Genomic DNA, 16,718 nt, shown 5'->3' with positions numbered 1-16,718 from the left:
ATTTTCCGTTTGAATGAGCTCTCTCTTGATGTTCTAGGACCACTGGGTCGGTACGATTACCTCTGAAAAAAAAAATTAACACGCATCCGTGATCTTTCTTCTGGCAAAAAAATGCAAAGCTGAAAATTTTTGCAGATATGAGCTTGAAACCTATGTAATAGGGTTTTTCAGATACGCTGAATGTGACGGTGTGACTTTCATTAAAATTCTTCAATTGTAGGGATTTTTCCCCCCTCTTTCAAAAATCAGATAAATTTTCTCAGGGTCGTAGCCTTTATGAGTAATACTAAACTTAATAAAATTTATATATTTAGAATCAGCATTATAAGCCCATTCTTTTGATACATTTATTGACATCAAAATTCCGTTTTTAAAAGTTTCGATTACTATTGAGCCGTATCACTTGGTTTTTTTACTGTTTTTTTATTACGTATATGAGGGGGTTCTCCCCTTAGTCAATACCACGCTCTTTATGCTAAATTTAAAATTTTGTTTAAATCACAAACCCCTGAATGACCAAGGCCGTTTAATTAGAATACATAGCTCTTTTGAAAGCACTAAAAAAAACTGTAGCGTAAAGAGCGAGGCATTGACTTGGGGGCGAACCCACTCATATACGTAATAATTTCTGTTCGTTTTAAGTTCTAATGTTGCTTCTTACTTTCAGTTGAAAAAACTTGTTTTTTTTAATTTAATTTCTGATCGTTTTTTAAATAATGCTGGAAAATCCAGCGCCCCCCTTCATAGAAATGTCCCTTAACCCAAGGAAACATCCTCCACGGAAAAATTCTCCCGAGTAACCCCCTCCTCAAGAAAAAAATCCTTCCTGAGAATGTCTGTATACTTCCCAATAACCAATCCACGGGACAGGATCCCCCACCCCCGGAGGTGCAGGCTGAAGGCCCACCGTGGGCGGGACCCCCCCCCCCCCCATTCCCCCGGACCGCAGGCCAAAGGCAGGCCACGGAACAGGATCCCCCACCCCAGGGGGGCCACAGGCCGAAGGCCGGCCGCAGGCGGGATCCCCCACCCCCGGGGTCACAGGGCCGAAAACCGGACACGGTCGGGGCCCCCATCCCCAGGTTAGGTTAGGTTACCTAACATTTCTAGGGTTAGCAGCTTAGGTTAGGGTACATTAGGTTAAGTGGCGTGCCACTTCCAAAGAAATAATAGCCTTCTTAATAATTTAATGTCGATAAACAGTGGAAATTGGTTTTCTTCAGTATTGTTTGTGAATGATTAAAGATGGTGACTGACAAAAACATTTTGAAAGTAAATAAAACCTTAAAATTTAGTAAATTGTCAAACGATGTTAAAATGTAATCTCTTAGTTTAACTGAAGTATTGGACCTTTGATCTATGCCGAACAAAAAAAATAACTAGTTGAAGTTGTGTTTAAATTGTTCATCAATATAAAAATAAAAAACAATGAAAATTAAAAATGTAAATGCGTATTTCAAAGAAAAAATAGTCTTCTTAATAATTTAATGTAGATAAACAGTGGAAATTGGTTGTCTACAGTATTGTTTGTGAATGATTAAAGATGTTGACTGACAAAAACATTTTGAAACTAAAGAAAACCTTAAAATTTAGTAAATTGTCAAACAATATCAAAATGTAATCTATTAGTTACACTGAGATATTGAACCTTTCATCTATGCCGAACAAAATAAAAATAACTAGTTAAAGTTGTGTTTAAATTCTTCATCAATATAAAATCAAAAACATGAAAATTAAAAATGTTAATGCGTATTTCAAAGAAATAATAGTCTTCTTAATAATTTAATGTCGATAAACAGTGGAAATTGGTTTTCTTCAGTATTGTTTGTGAATGACTAAAGATGTTGACTGACAAAAACAATTTGAAACTAAAGAAAACCTTAAAATTTAGTAAATTATCAAACAATATCAAAATGTAATCTCTTAGTTTAACTTAGGTATTGCACCTTTCATCTATGCCGAACAAAAAAAAATAACTAGTTGAAGTTGTGTTTAAATTCTTCATCAATATAAAAATCAAAAACATGAAAATTAAAAATGTAAATGCGTATTTCAAAGAAATAATACTCTTCTTAATAATTTAATGTCGATAAAACGTGGAAATTGGTTTTCTTCAGTATTGTTAGTGAATGACTAAAGATGGTGACTGTATTATCCTCATAACCCTGATGATATAGTCAGGGATGATAGATGCTATTGGTGTAAACAGTGGAAGTGGATTTTAATATGGCGAGATATACGAAGATACGAATCTACATAATAAGTGTAGAACGTGTAATAAATATACTTTGCTTTGCGGCTATCATCACGATAGATGAGATATTTTTGTATAAATGAAATAAAATCAATAATTTCTTGCATTTGAACCTTTGAGTATTGAGAATATTAGAAAGGTCATAGAATTCAATATGAAATCTCAAAGTAGTGTTTTATACCCTCTACCCCCGCGCATGTAACCATAAAAATGAATAAAAACTCAACTTTATTAGAAAAATATAAAAAAATCAACCTTAAAAACATGCAAAAATGATTGAACTTCTAGATGAAATATGTCTATTTCTGCTCGGAAACTCTCTCGGTGGGAGGGTAAATGATGAATGAAGCACTGATTCTCCTAGATCCCTCTCCCTCATGATTTTAATAATAATTCTTTTGGGATTTGTCGTTGAAAAATATCAATTTTGTTATTTTCAGTGAAAAAATATGGCCTTCTAGATTCTGAGTAACGTAAAAAAAAACATATCCGGCTAATTGATGAATTTTAGACATGAAAATTATGGTTATATTGAAGAATATTAAGTAATCCTGTTTATTACATTTATAAGAAACGTAAAAGTTTAAACATTAACAATCTGTCGATTCTTAAAGACGATTGCAACTTCAAAGGAGGCTATATCTTCTAAGGTCACTCGGAATCAATTATTTTAACCTTGTTTGTCTCTCATTTGTTTAATTTGGTGTTCAATCCCAAATCTCTCCAAGACAGAGTTTATTATGTTTGAAGGATGTATGCAAGGAATTGTTAAAATTAGAAATGATCATCAAGTTATCATGGTTGCAGCAGTAGTTGCAATGTAGTAAATAGCGAACAGTAGTCCATCTGCGTTTGAGTTCTTGGTTTTCACTAGTTATTAGCGAAGGGTTGTAACGTCATATTCTAGTTTCTTAGGCTAAATATCTTCGCAGTTGACCTTTACTTCTCTCCCCTTAACTGTGGGAAAATCTGAATGTTTGTGTCTAGTTATTCTATGGCTATAAAAATACCAATTTTGTAGATCCGGCCCTCCCCATTCCAAATTAGATATACAACCGTCAAGTGGGGCCTTATTTTCATGAGGTCATTATAGTTATGAATCTCAGTGTGCCATATCTGACAGTACCCCTCCCCCCTTAACTACGAAAAATATTTGCTATGTGGAAAAAGTTCAAAATAAAAAATTGTTTAAAAATCATTTACACAAATAAACAAATTCAATTAATTAATTTCTAAATTTTTTTACAAATTCATAAACATCAAAAGCATATACTTATAAAAATAGGCGTATTTACCTTCTTCATGATTTCATGGGCTCCATTTTTTAGGGGGGGGGGGTGGATTTCCCATTCCAATTCCTAGCCGAGTGGTTAGCACTTCAGACTTGAAATCATATGAGTTTATATGAGGTCAGGAGTTTGAGTCCTGGTTTCGCTGGTTGTTTGGTTTGGAACGGGGGGTAAATGGCGTGACTCTGTAAGCTCAGCTAGAGTCAACCCAGCTCTAAATAGATACCTGGAGAGATCTGGGGGGAAAACACGGGAAGCGTCAGATGATTTGCCCCTAACCACGCATTGCACTCCCGGCCGAAGGCATTGAATCAGAAGATCGGTACCTGTGCAACGCAGACCTATGGTCAGCATGCGAAAAAGTTTTTTTCAATTAAATCTGAAACACCTTGCATCAGAGAATCACTTAAGAAATTCTGGATCTCTATGTAGTTGGAAAAAATAATAATTAATTATTGTTTTCTGCTGCTAATTATTGCTGCTATGTGATGATATAGCTCAAATTTCCACCCAATCATTCCTAAGAGATTCTTACTAAAAAAGTTTATGTGAGGTAGAATGTTAATTTTAGTTCGTTTCTAAAAGCATTTACTGTTAGAAAAATATGACTCGAAACTGTTTGGAGTTCTTATGCAGATTTTCACTTTGTTGACGCTATCATATCTTATTACTATATTTAGTTGCCCAGAGAGAGATAAATTCATCCAAAATCTTTATAGTGTCGTTATTTTTGGCTCAACTACTACTACTACTACTACAACTCACCGCTGCACCAGAACTCTATTTTTTTGTAAGAAAATTATGGTAAATACATTTGTTTAGTTCGAAAATAAACTATTACCGTAAAATCTGAACTAATACAGGTTTTTGACCGTAAACTCTAGTTTTTGATCATAGTGTTCTCAATCTTTTAGGATGTATGGAGCGAGTGGGACCTCACTCATGAGGAGGAGCTTCTTTTGTGTAATACAAGCATAGATGATAGTGATGAAGTAAAGGAAATCCACTATATGTCTGATGATAGTGATGAAGTAATGGAAATCCATTATACATCACTAGGATTATCTTACACGTCAGATGATCTAGTGAGGAGGGGGCCTTCTGGAAGAATGTGCATTGAAGACGAAGAGCGGTTGTCTGCTCATCGTCTTTCTATACGAGTACGTGAAGATTTATTTCAGGAGGACGCCCCCTTTGAACAATATAACGGTAAATGATGAACCGGAGGTTGAGATTGAATGTATACCACCCCCTCTGGTAGATATAGTGGTAGTGGAGGATGGTGACGAAGATATTCAGATAATTGAACCAGACATAGTTTATTTAAAAAGCATTGTGAATATTGATATTTCAGGAGAATAAAGATTAGAAGAAAGAATTATTTTTTGTTATCTTTGATAGAAAACTTGGTTGTTGGACTGATAATACTCTATGGAGTGATCTAATCAAACAGAACTATTCATGAACAGAAGTCTCTGATGGTATCTTTACTCTATATATATATCTAGTATGCGAAAATTAAAATAATACAAACAAATTTATTGTATGATTACAATATAAAACTCATTATACATATTAATAAATAGATTTATCGTTAAATCATATATGAGAACTCTTCCACCACGTTTTTCGTTGTTTAAAGTCCATTTCGTAGAATGATCTCTTATGATGTCTCTTAAAGGGCCACTTTTTCTCTTCTCTTAGAACATATTCATCGTAATATTCAGAGTTATATCTTGCTTTATATACATTTTTCATTGGGTTTTCACTGCTGTCTTTTACACTATAGAGAAAGCCCTCTTTTCCCAGTCTCTTCTTTTCATCTTCCTTTTCTGTCATATCGACCCTTCTTTTATGTGAGCTTACTTGCAATCGGTATAGATTTCTCTCCGTATCACATATAATTTTTCTTCTCATTTCCTCCAGATTCTTCTCATCTATCTCTGACTCTGTGCTGTCTAAACTTGCAGTAGGTTCATGAGAATGTTCAAAATCATGAAAATGTCCTTTACAAATAGAACAGTTGCAATAAAAGGATATTTCTAACTCAACTTGTTCACTCATGTTATCACACTGCTAACTAAAAACTTAGTGAATTCTATTCACAGACTAATAAAAAAAAACTATAGCAAAAATCCTTTCCTTATATTCTCTGCAATCCTCCACCGCTAATATGTAAGCGAGCCTCTGATTGGTCTATAAGGAGATGTAACCGAGTCTCTGATTGGTTTAGAAGGAGACACGTGATCCTGTTTCCCGTTATTGGATCAATAAAATTCACAATCGATTACGCAATCAAGTTATTGGAAATCCATTTCCCCTAGGGACTCTATGCCCATATATGGTGCCCCCCGTCACGAGCTCATGAGGTTAAACTAGGTGACGCAATCAATTGACCTCGGAAACGTTTTCTCCCTGGGGATTCCATGCCCATATATGGTGTGGGATTGGGACTGACAGCACAGGTGTTCTCCCTAGGGACTCTATGCCCATATATGGTGCCCCCGTCACGACTGACAGCACAGGTGTTCTCCCTAGGGACTCTATGCCCATATAAGGAGCCCCGTCGGGACTGACAGCACAGGTGTTCTCCCTAGGGACTCTATGCCCATATATGGTGTGGGATCGGGACTGACAGCACAGGTGTTCTCCCTAGGGACTCTATGCCCATATAAGTAGCCCTGTTCGGAGTCAATAAGGCCTTTCTACTGATGTGTTGTATGGATTCTTAAGGGGAATCGTAGAAAAAATATTTCTCTTGGGGTATTTCCCCTAAACCGTCCACCATTCTGCAGGTAGGCATATCAATATGATCTTTTGCTTCACACTTAAAATGTTTCTGCAATAAAAAGGGAGCTTTTAGGCCTACCTCTTTTTCATCCATATCATACCCCTAGTCCAAGTTTTTCTTACTAGTGAAGGAAGTAGGTAGGAGGACTTCCCCTCCCATAGTGATCTGAAGAACCTCTCACAAAAATTTGAAAATTTAGCCCTACAAAGCACTTTTAAGGCTTCAGACGCCCATTTGCCACAAAAAGATCCTAAAACACCCCCCTTAGTCAGTACCAATTCAGTCTTTGAACTGGAAAGAACTAGTTTTTGAAGCCAATCGAATTAACTTGTATGCTTTGTTATATTGTGCAACTGCGATTGAGTGCATCACGATAAATCATTTAGATAAGCTGTTTATTGTATAGATAGCTGATATCTTGGATTTTTGAGTTATTATTGACTGTATTTGATTAGATTATCTTATTTCGAAGGACTATTTTAGTGTAAAATTGGCAGTTTTAGGGCATGTGCGTTAACGTGCACTGTTCAGTGCCGTGCAGGAAAGGCAGGTGGGCCGACTTCACACAGGTTGGATTTGAAATCCACTCGGATGCATTAGTGAGGTTCGACCCTCACTCAAAGATAAGTCTTTTTGTCTTATTTATTGGCTCATTCTAATCAGATTTTTAATAATTATGCAGCGTTTCGAGCAGTTTGATATTGCGCTGGCTAAATTCAAGAGCTATCCCCTTTGGCCAGTAAGAGTTATTCAGCCTGGAAAGGACTCAAAAAGTAAGCCTACATACCTTGTTTTTTGGTACGGAAGTCACGATGATTTTAGGCTCATTGATGCGAATCTTAAAAAATACGACCCTGAAACGACTGATTCATCCACGCCTGCTGTTAAAAAAGCATTTGCCGAGCTTACAAATACTCCTGAAATTTATCAGACTCTTTCAAAGACATTTTTAGCCCTGAAAGCTAGAGGTAAAGTAGGGTCCACCTTGGTTTCTTCCAGTGTTACCCCAATTTATGAGCAATTAGTTGCTACTGAAGCCCAGCTAGAGAAGACAAAAAGTGATTTGCTTGGAAATATACCGCAAAAAGTAACTGAAAAATTTAATGATGCAAGGTCAATGAAAGAGCCTTCTTAAGTAATAATCAGCTAGGTTTATGATGCAGTCACACTCGAGTTTAATCCGAAGTTTGCGAAAATTGAGCAGGCTTTAAAGGGTCTGAGAACTCAAATTAAAAACCTCGATGACAGAATCATTCGAATTGAAACAAAGCTGGATGATTTTGATCAGAAGTCCCTACTCGACAGTCTTGTATTTCATGGGGCCAAACAGTTACCCAATGTGGAAAGTCGCACGGCAATACTTCAAATTCTGAACAGCAAAATGTCTCTGACTGAACTCTCGCCTTCTGATCTGATCAATGTGTACCGTTTCCGCCTGAATAATCAGACCCCACATACTGAAGAAAGTTCTACTAGAGTTGCTCCGATCATTGTTAAATTTTCTAGCAAAGATGTAGCCCGAAAACTGTTTAAAGCAAAAGTTAGACTTGCATCTACTGGTATTTTTGATATGGGAGTCCCTAACAAAGCGTCGCCGGGACATTTTGAATGCCTCTAAAGACAAGTACGGTCAGCGTAATGCGTGGTCAGATCAGGGCCAGATATTGGCAAAGCCTTGTGTAGGGTCAGCAATAAAGAAAATAAGGTATATTGCTGATCGCATTTAGTATTAGAAGTTATGATTTGTTTGTTTGTTTGTTTGTTTTCGTTTTTTCTTTTTCTTTTATTCTTCCGTCTCTACTTAATTTTCATTTTTTTGTCCCTCTGTATCCCTGATTTTTTTTTCTTTTTTTTATGTATTTTTGGTATTTGTTTGTATTTTCTTTCCCTCTCCACTATTCCTTATTTCAGATTTAATTGTTTTGACTTTATTGGTTTATTCCTTCGAATTTGATTTTGTTTGACTCTAGTTTGGGTGATATCTCCTCCTTGGGTGAGCGACTGCTTCAATTTGAAAATAATCCAACAGATTTTCTTAGTTTGATTAATGATTCAGTAAGTCAGTCTAATAAATCACCCGTAAATTCCCATTTTTCAGTTAGTAGTAAATATCTATCAGATTTAGATCGAGTATCCAAACGAGATGGTAGTTTCTCTGTGCTTCAGCATCATTTACAGGTCCTTTGTTCTTCATTGTATGAGTTGAAAAAATAGTACGTAGTGGCCATCCTAATTTTATTGGTCTTTGTGAGACTTCCCTTGATTCGAAAAATGAATCTCTATTGCATCTCTCTGGGTACAAGATGGAATGTCTGAATCAAAGTAGGATGGCCTTGCTGTTTATGTTTCGGAATGTCTTCCGTACTGTGTTAGACGTGACCTGTCAAGAAATAAAGAAGGAATTTTTGGATCTATATTTATTGAGATTAAAACCCAAGCTAAAACTTTGATTGTTGGTAATATATACCGGTCCCCTAGTGGGTCTGTTCCCTCTTTCCTTCAGATTCTTGATGAGGTTTTGAAAACAATCTAACTTCATTCATGTGAACTTGTGGTTATGGGTGACTTCAGCCTTAATTTGTTTTACCGGAGGTCATCCTCGTCCTTGCATTTTCTTTCAACAATGCTTGCTTGTGGAACATTACCGTTTCCATACATTCCAACTCGCATTACTAAGACTACTGCTTCTTTGCTTGATAATACTCTTTCATCGTTGACCTTGGTGCAAAATTTTGTGTTGACGAGTGACATCTCAGACCATTTTCCTGTTTTTTCCACGTATGATTTTTTCAATGGGTTGCCAAGGAGGAACCAAGGAGCAGTTTTTTCCACTTTCAAACTCAGTGGTCAGGGTTTGCATCTTCTTAGATCACGGTTGGCGTGTTGTTTGTGGAGTATTTCTGAAAACAAATCTGATATAGATTCTTTGTTTAATTTTTTTTTATGATTCTTTGAAAGAAGTTACCATGGATACATGTGTTGCGCCCCAGTCGAATCCGGCATCGAAAAGAACAACCCCTTTGAATCCTTGGATGACTCCGGGACTCCTTAAAAGTTTGAGCTTTGGAAGGCTTACAGGTCCTCTAAGCCGTCTTTTCGTGAATTTCGACTTCAACTTTTAAAAGCTTATAGAAGAGTTTACAATTCCCTTTGCCGAAAGGCCAAATCGTTATTTTATTACTTGAAATTCTCTGCGTGTGGTAAAGATACTAGAAAGAAGGGCCAGTGATCGAATTTGTTATCAAGCCATCGTTTCTACCTTCTTCCTCCCGTTCAAGCATTACATAGGAAGGCGAAAATTAAGAGGGTGAGCTAAAAGTTCAAGATACGTTTACTTCCTATTTTGCTAATATCGACAAAACTACAACCTCTTCTGTAAGTCCTTCTTTTTCTCTACCTGACTTTAGGTCTTACCTTGGACGGCCTTGTCCTAAATCAATGGCATTGCAACCTGCCTCTGAAGCTGAAATAGCCAGAATTGTCAATGGTTTGAGGGGTTCTTCATCTGCTGGCCCAGACCGTATTCCGACTAAGGTTGTAAAGTTTATTCTTGCTGTCATTGTACGAGATTTATCAATCTTTCCTTTGAAAATGGTGTTTTCCCAAGTGCTTTAAAGCGTGCTCACGTAATTATTCTTTTTAAAGATGGATCAAGGAATGATCCTGCAAATTATCGTCCTATATCCCTTTTATCCGGGTTTAGTAAAATATTTGAAAAAGTTATGCTTTCTCGACTTCGTAATTTTCTTAATTCTAAACACTTTTTTCATGATTTTCAGTTTAGTTTTAGGGCGAAGAAATCAACTGACCATGCAAATGCAACTCTTTTGAATTATCTACAGTCAGTTCTTGACTCTGGTGTGATACCTGCTGCTCTTTTTCTCGATGTACGAAAAGCATTTGACTCATTAACACACAAGATTCTTCTTAGGAAATTGTCCCATATTGGTATAAGAGGGAATGCTTATTCTTGGTTTTTATCATATTTATCTGGTTGAGTCATCTCGGTTGATCTGAAAATTTCTAACCCTTCGGGAATACAGTTTGGCGTTCCACAAGGATCTGTTATTGGGCCGATACTCTTTTTAATCTATGTCCATGACCTTATTAATGCGGTTCAAAATTTAAAACCTACCATTTGCTGTCGTCTTTGTCAACCAGCATCCGTCACTAATTGTGACAGGAGTTCGTCCTTACCGGATGCACTTATTGCTTTTGCTGATGACAGTACTCTTGGCCAGCTGGTAGAACTGAATCTGGTCTTCGTTCAAAGATAAAAGCCCTTTTTGAAAGAGTTATCCAATGGTTTGATGTAAATTATCTTGCCTTAAATGTCGGGAAGTCCTTTTTTCTCATTTTCTCCAGAGTTTCAAAGGATTGCCCTGACTTAAATGAAATACACGTATCAAGAGGTTCTCTAAGTAGACCTAAGGATCGTTACGTTTAATTCCTAGGCATCTTGCTTGACGAAAATATTTTCTTCAAGAATCATTTTGACCTGATTAAAATGAAAATCTCCAGGCGTCTTGGAATCCTTAGAAAGCTTAAACATATATTTCCAGGGTCGATTCTTAGAATCTTGTTCTACAGCCTAGTTCAGTCTTATGCTTCATATTGTTCTGTTATTCGGATGTCAACTTTTCCTTCGTCTCTGATGCCACTTTCAAAACTTTATGATAAAGCAAGGACTCTTATTAAGGAAACTAACCGATCTTCACTTAAACCCTTGCTTGATTTGATATCTCTCTATTTTCTTTCTTGTTCTTCTTTCATCTTTTTACAGTTGCACGGTCATCTTCCTGTTGCTCTATGTATTAATATATCTTTTGTTTCTGATCAATCGACTTATCATATCCGCACTTCCAGCAATTTACAGATTCTTGAAATTCCATCAGTGAGGTCTGATTTCAACCCTCTGACAACTTGCAACAGGATTTGGAACACGCTCCCTGTGTTTGCACCAAGCTGCCAATCGTTTGGTATTTTAAGGAATCTTGTTTGGGATTTTCTAGCTAGTAATAAAGTTTTTTTTTTTTTTTTTTTTTTTTTTCTTATGTTGATAATTGTATCTTATGATTTTTTTTATCTTATGACTTCTCTTGTGTTGAGTCTCTTAAAGGTGTAAATGTATGATTTTGATAATGTTTTTGTTTTTTGAGTATTTGTTTCATTTTTGTTTCTCCCCTGTTTTTTTCCTGGCCATAGAGCCTTACGGGGGAGTTTATATTGAAGTGTATTTTGTTGAGTTTATTGATTGAATAAAATTGATTGATTGAAATACAAAATTCATAGGTGCAAAACTATGCAAAAGCACATAGCCATTAATAATAATAGATATTGTCCTGTAGAATAACCTTTAATTTTATATGCACTACTGTTATGCATGCAAGGAAGAATGCGCCACAGCATGGCGTTAGCCCTTGTGACACTAAGAGGATGTGTATATACCTTTTTGGGGATGTTTCCTCAATTTTTCTGAAACTAGGCAACATTTTTCTACCAATATCATTTGATGGGTAAATTTAAACTGAATGAATTTTGTACATTCGGAATCAAAATAAAAATATTATTCTTTTAATGCTCATATTATAATAAAAATTCCAATTTTTACACTTTTGGCTACTATTGCTATGGATTGCTCTTTACTTACAGTTTTACGGGCAACTTCAATTGGAAATTCCGATAACCTTATTCCAAAAAAGGTTTCTCACAAGACTTAGAAATCTCCCAAACGAGATATATTCCTGGTAGTGCAAACAAGGCTGCAAAAGCAGGAGTTACGATATGGTAGACGCGTTGGACCACGGCGGTGTCTCTCGCGGTCTACATCTAAGTCAATCTGACAGAAATGGAGGAATGGCATGTTAAAGTGGGGCTTCAGGGATATTATGTAAGGTGGGGTATGTTCTTAAAGGGTATTTCCCTGCCACTTGGAGAACGAAGGAAGTACTTGGTAAGGCTTAGGCCATAAGCGGTTTGAATTTTTGTCCAATGCAAGGAAAATGATGATTTGAAGCACTTTGCGTGCATTTACAAGGAGTATAAGAACTTGACGAATGAAATTTTGCCACTGGACTAAGAGGAAAGGAATTTGTGTGTAATTGCTAACCAATAACTGATCTGTAAAGTACCGATACTGATCTGTATCAAACTTTTCGGTTGGAAGCTAAAAAATTACCGTGACTTTCAATGCAATATTCTCCACTTGAAACTTTTAAAACACTGCAATTACGCTAGGCGTCAAGGCAAATCTTCAAAGAGTCGGATACACGCACAAGACGAAAAATATTATTATGATAAATGTTTGTGACGTTGCAACTATGTAGTGATGTAAGCAAACAGTCTGTGGTAACTGATTGCAAGTAAGGATTGGTTTGATAACAAGTTTTGATTACGACGAATAAGATGTATGCATAAAAAGAATTGGCTTTTTATGGGGATTCTAAATATATAAAATTCATGGTTCTAGGCGTTTACCCCCCGGAAAATACCCCCCGCAGAAAATACCTCCTGGAAAATAACCCCCGCGTAAAATAGCCCAAATAAAACAGATGCTTCATAGATGCATTTTGGCACAAAGGGGCACACTAAACTTCTTGAAGTTAGAGTATACAATTTAAGTATACAATTTTATCCAAATTTGTAAACTTAGGCATGTTGTACCTTTTTTACCATTAAGTCTTAAATTTTTGAAAAAAAGCTGTTCAAATGCATATTTTCCAGCAAATCACAAATGTTACGAGTAGCAAAAATTCATGAAAACTTAGGGAGAAGGCCAAGGATTTTTCTTCTTTTATTCCTTTTTTTTTAACATTAGCTAGTAAATAGATTTAACTAGTCATTTTTTCAGAATATTTGGTGTCCATGGTCTCCCTGATCTCCTCCCTTTCGGTACCCCTGAACGCTACTCTGGCTATTAAGGGGGATTTCCAGTGGTTGTAGATGAGGTCATATGTATGTTAATCTCTATTTGTTTTAAGTTTGACTTCATTATTTTGATTTACATTTATTCATTCTTCATGATCTATGACTTTTCCTTCTCGTTTCAGGTTTTAAATTACAGTTTACTTTCATTTTATAAGTGTTGAAGAAAACTGTTTTAGTTTGATATAAAAAAAAAGTTAAAGTTGTCAGAATCCTGTGTTGTCAATGCTGGTCTTTGCCAAAACGGGAGTATAATTTATTTATGCAACGACTAGAGAAGGCTGCCAACGTAAAATAGTTCACCATAATTTGCATTTAAAGATATTTCATGATTTTAATCTGAAGTGTAACAACCTTTAGGCAGGATTTTCGCTATTAAAGAAATTTATTCGTCATTAAATCTTGATTTTGCACTTTTTCTGTTAGTAGAACATGAGATTCTTGCTGTAAATGCGAGATTACTTTTGTCAAAATACTGGGGTGGGGAACAAAGTTGGGGCCAATTTTTCCCAGATCAAGGGAAAATGCCAGCGAAAACTGAAAAATGAGCTGTATAGTAGCAAAAAAGTGAAGATATACTACAGAAAACTAACCAGTTTCTGTGGATACTTGAATTATATAGGCTTATCTTAGTTTTGACTAGATTTTTGAAAAAACTAAATTTCACCTGGAGGGAGGAAAAATGTCCGAGGGGGGGAGGTCAAAAAGAAGTCTGGAAGGGAGAGTTACCCCATAGCAAATGCCTGTGAAGTCAGCTCTTTGCGGTTTGAATCAAACCGCAAAATACAAGGGGAGCTAAAAGCCTCGTTGGGCCCTCAGGGTCCCACAGAAATTGATTAAGAGCAATGTTTCTTTCATGATGCTCAACGTAGACATATGCCAATATATATATATATATATATATATATATATATATATATATATATATATATATATATATATATATATATATATATATATATATATATATATATATATATATATATATATATATATATATATATATATATATATATATATATATATATATATATATATATATACCTGGTGTTCCAAGGTAGCAAACACGTTCAATGTAATATTAAGAGTTCCTGAGGTTTCATCTTCCGAAAATGTCGAACAAAATATCGAAGATCACCGATTTCGCAAAGCATTTTGATTAAAAATCAAATTAATTAACTTTTTGTAGTCCATTGTAGGTTCAAAATGATTTTTGATCAGGTTAAGTTTAAAAAAGGACTCTTACTACAACCAGTTGTGCCAGGGAGAATTTGAAATAATGACGAATTTTTCTGAGCATCTGAATGTGCTATTCATTTTCCTTTAAGAAAATCAGAAAAATTCAAAGATGGTTTTGTGCCCAGGTCACATTACAATGATAGTTGTGGATCAAAATTACGCACGACTGCAATATCAATTAAACATCCCGTTTTCAATTTGTTGAGTTGAATAACATTCAACTTCCAAGCATAAAATTTATCACTGACAGTTTGGAGTAACTATTCAAGGCATACTTTTTTGGTATTAGGAAGAATAGAAGCTCGTAGAAGCAGTTCTCCTATCTGTGATGTGGATTTGAGAAAAGACACAAAGACATAGTAGGCTATTCGTAGGCAGTAGTTTGGAACAAATATACGAGTTGATAAAAGATAAAGATCCTCCAGAGCCATCGGGTTTAGAGTCACCGTTTTAGTTGCTGGGTCTTTTTTATAAGGACAAGAAGCAAGCTTGTCGCATTTTTCGTAGAATTTTCTTCCTTTGAAAAAGAAACAATTTTCCGCTACTTTAGATCAAGTTTGACCTTAAAATCAGAGGAGATACGTATCGTTCATAAATCTTAGCCTTATTTATCGACAGATGCGACTACGGTATCGCTCGGTAGTAGACCTCTTCGTCAAGGAGAAGATGAATATTCTCACAAAAGTTATTTCATTTCAATCCAAAAAAATTGTTTACTTTTTCATAACTCTAAGAATAAACTTGAGTTTATTTTCTGCCCTTTTATTCATTTTTTAAAATACCTTTCCTATTATAAACCTCGCCTTAAAACAATCTGTTACTCCTTATCACCCGTTTTTCATGTGTAATCCAAATAAATTGCTCGAAATCACGGGGTGCTAGGACCCCTCCTACCCTGATCTGAAATACATCCAATGAAGTAATTGATAGTGCTACTGTTTAAACTGTTCAGAATAGATGTTCCCATGGCTACCACCCGGTGAAAAAAAATCGCCAGATTCTTGAAAAAAATCACTAAATCAGCACATAAATCACTAGATTATTGACTAGAAATCACTAGAATTATTATACTCTTTATCATTGTAATTAATAATTGTTTTATTTCTTTACCATGTTCTATACAGGCCCACCTATAGGAAAAGGGTAAAATTACCCACCCACCCCCCTAGATGTGGAAAAATACCATTAGATTGATGTTTTTTTTTGTCTAAAGCGAAGGCTACCTTTGACATTTTGAAAAATGCCTTTTTGCATGTTTATGCAGAGAATAGAACAAAATCCTTTCTTCCTTCCTTTATTTTCCCGAATTGGTAATATTTGTTCCGGTAAATTGGTTATCGGTGAACTAATCGAAATATTTGCTTTTTCTTTTTAATTTTGTTTTCCTTGTCGATCGAAAACCTTGGTTTTTTTCCCAAAAAAAATATAGAAACTATTTTCGGTGCTTGTCTGTTATGAAGCCGACCACTCAAGTTATTAACCCATTGACACATTGTAGAACCGGTTTCTTTTGTTAATTTCTTTCAGCTTAGCGTGAGACAAAACAAAAAGAAGTGACAGAACATAGATGGGAAATACATAATTTTGGCTATATATTTCCACATTAGGGGAAGTGGGGGCAAAGTATTTGGACAGTGTGAAGTTAGAAACAATTCTTACTTCATAATATGCAGAATAATTATACCTAACCCAATTTGCATGCAGACCCCGCTAAACTTTACCCCTCCCCCCTTATGTGCAAATATATAGCCCAAAATTGTTTCTAAAGTATTATATTTTTATCATAGTTAGGTATATTTCATTAGTATTAACCTAACTTCACTTCTTGAGTGGTCGGAGCTATAACAGATAAGTACCCTATTTTCTTTTTACTCTAGTTGAGCTAGTATAATTAATGGGACACTAGCGACAAATTTTAAATGGCATTTTTATATGTTCATGAAAAATGTACTCCGCCCTTCACAAATTTCGATAACATCGGTCATATTGCTTCTTTAATAAAAAAAAAGAGGTATTTGTTAATTATACGGAAAACACCCCAGAAGTAAAGTTATGTTAATCCTAATGAAATATACCAAATATGATGAAAATATAATATTTTAGTTTAAATATAATATAATTTGGACTATGTATTTGCACGTTAGGAGGGTGTCGGGATAAAATAACCTAACCTTAACCCACCCCCCTAATTTGCAAATATATAGCCCAAGTTATACAAGTC

General features: G+C 35.5%; 1 protein-coding gene and 1 pseudogene across 1 annotated transcript in view; both read left to right on the top strand.

Moving 5' to 3' along the window:
• Positions 1 to 16,718, top strand: part of LOC148948638 (lachesin-like) — a 170,954-nt gene that overhangs the window by 73,203 nt on the left and 81,033 nt on the right. The window lies entirely within an intron of this gene.
• LOC148948640 (uncharacterized) lies at positions 4,554 to 8,145 on the top strand (annotated as a pseudogene).

Source organism: Artemia sp. Qi Xiang Cuo, chromosome 9, assembly GCF_049724085.1.
Source record: "Artemia sp. Qi Xiang Cuo chromosome 9, ASM4972408v1, whole genome shotgun sequence".
NCBI classification, from domain to species: domain Eukaryota; kingdom Metazoa; phylum Arthropoda; class Branchiopoda; order Anostraca; family Artemiidae; genus Artemia; species Artemia sp. Qi Xiang Cuo.
This window is presented reverse-complemented; position numbering and strand designations above follow the sequence as displayed.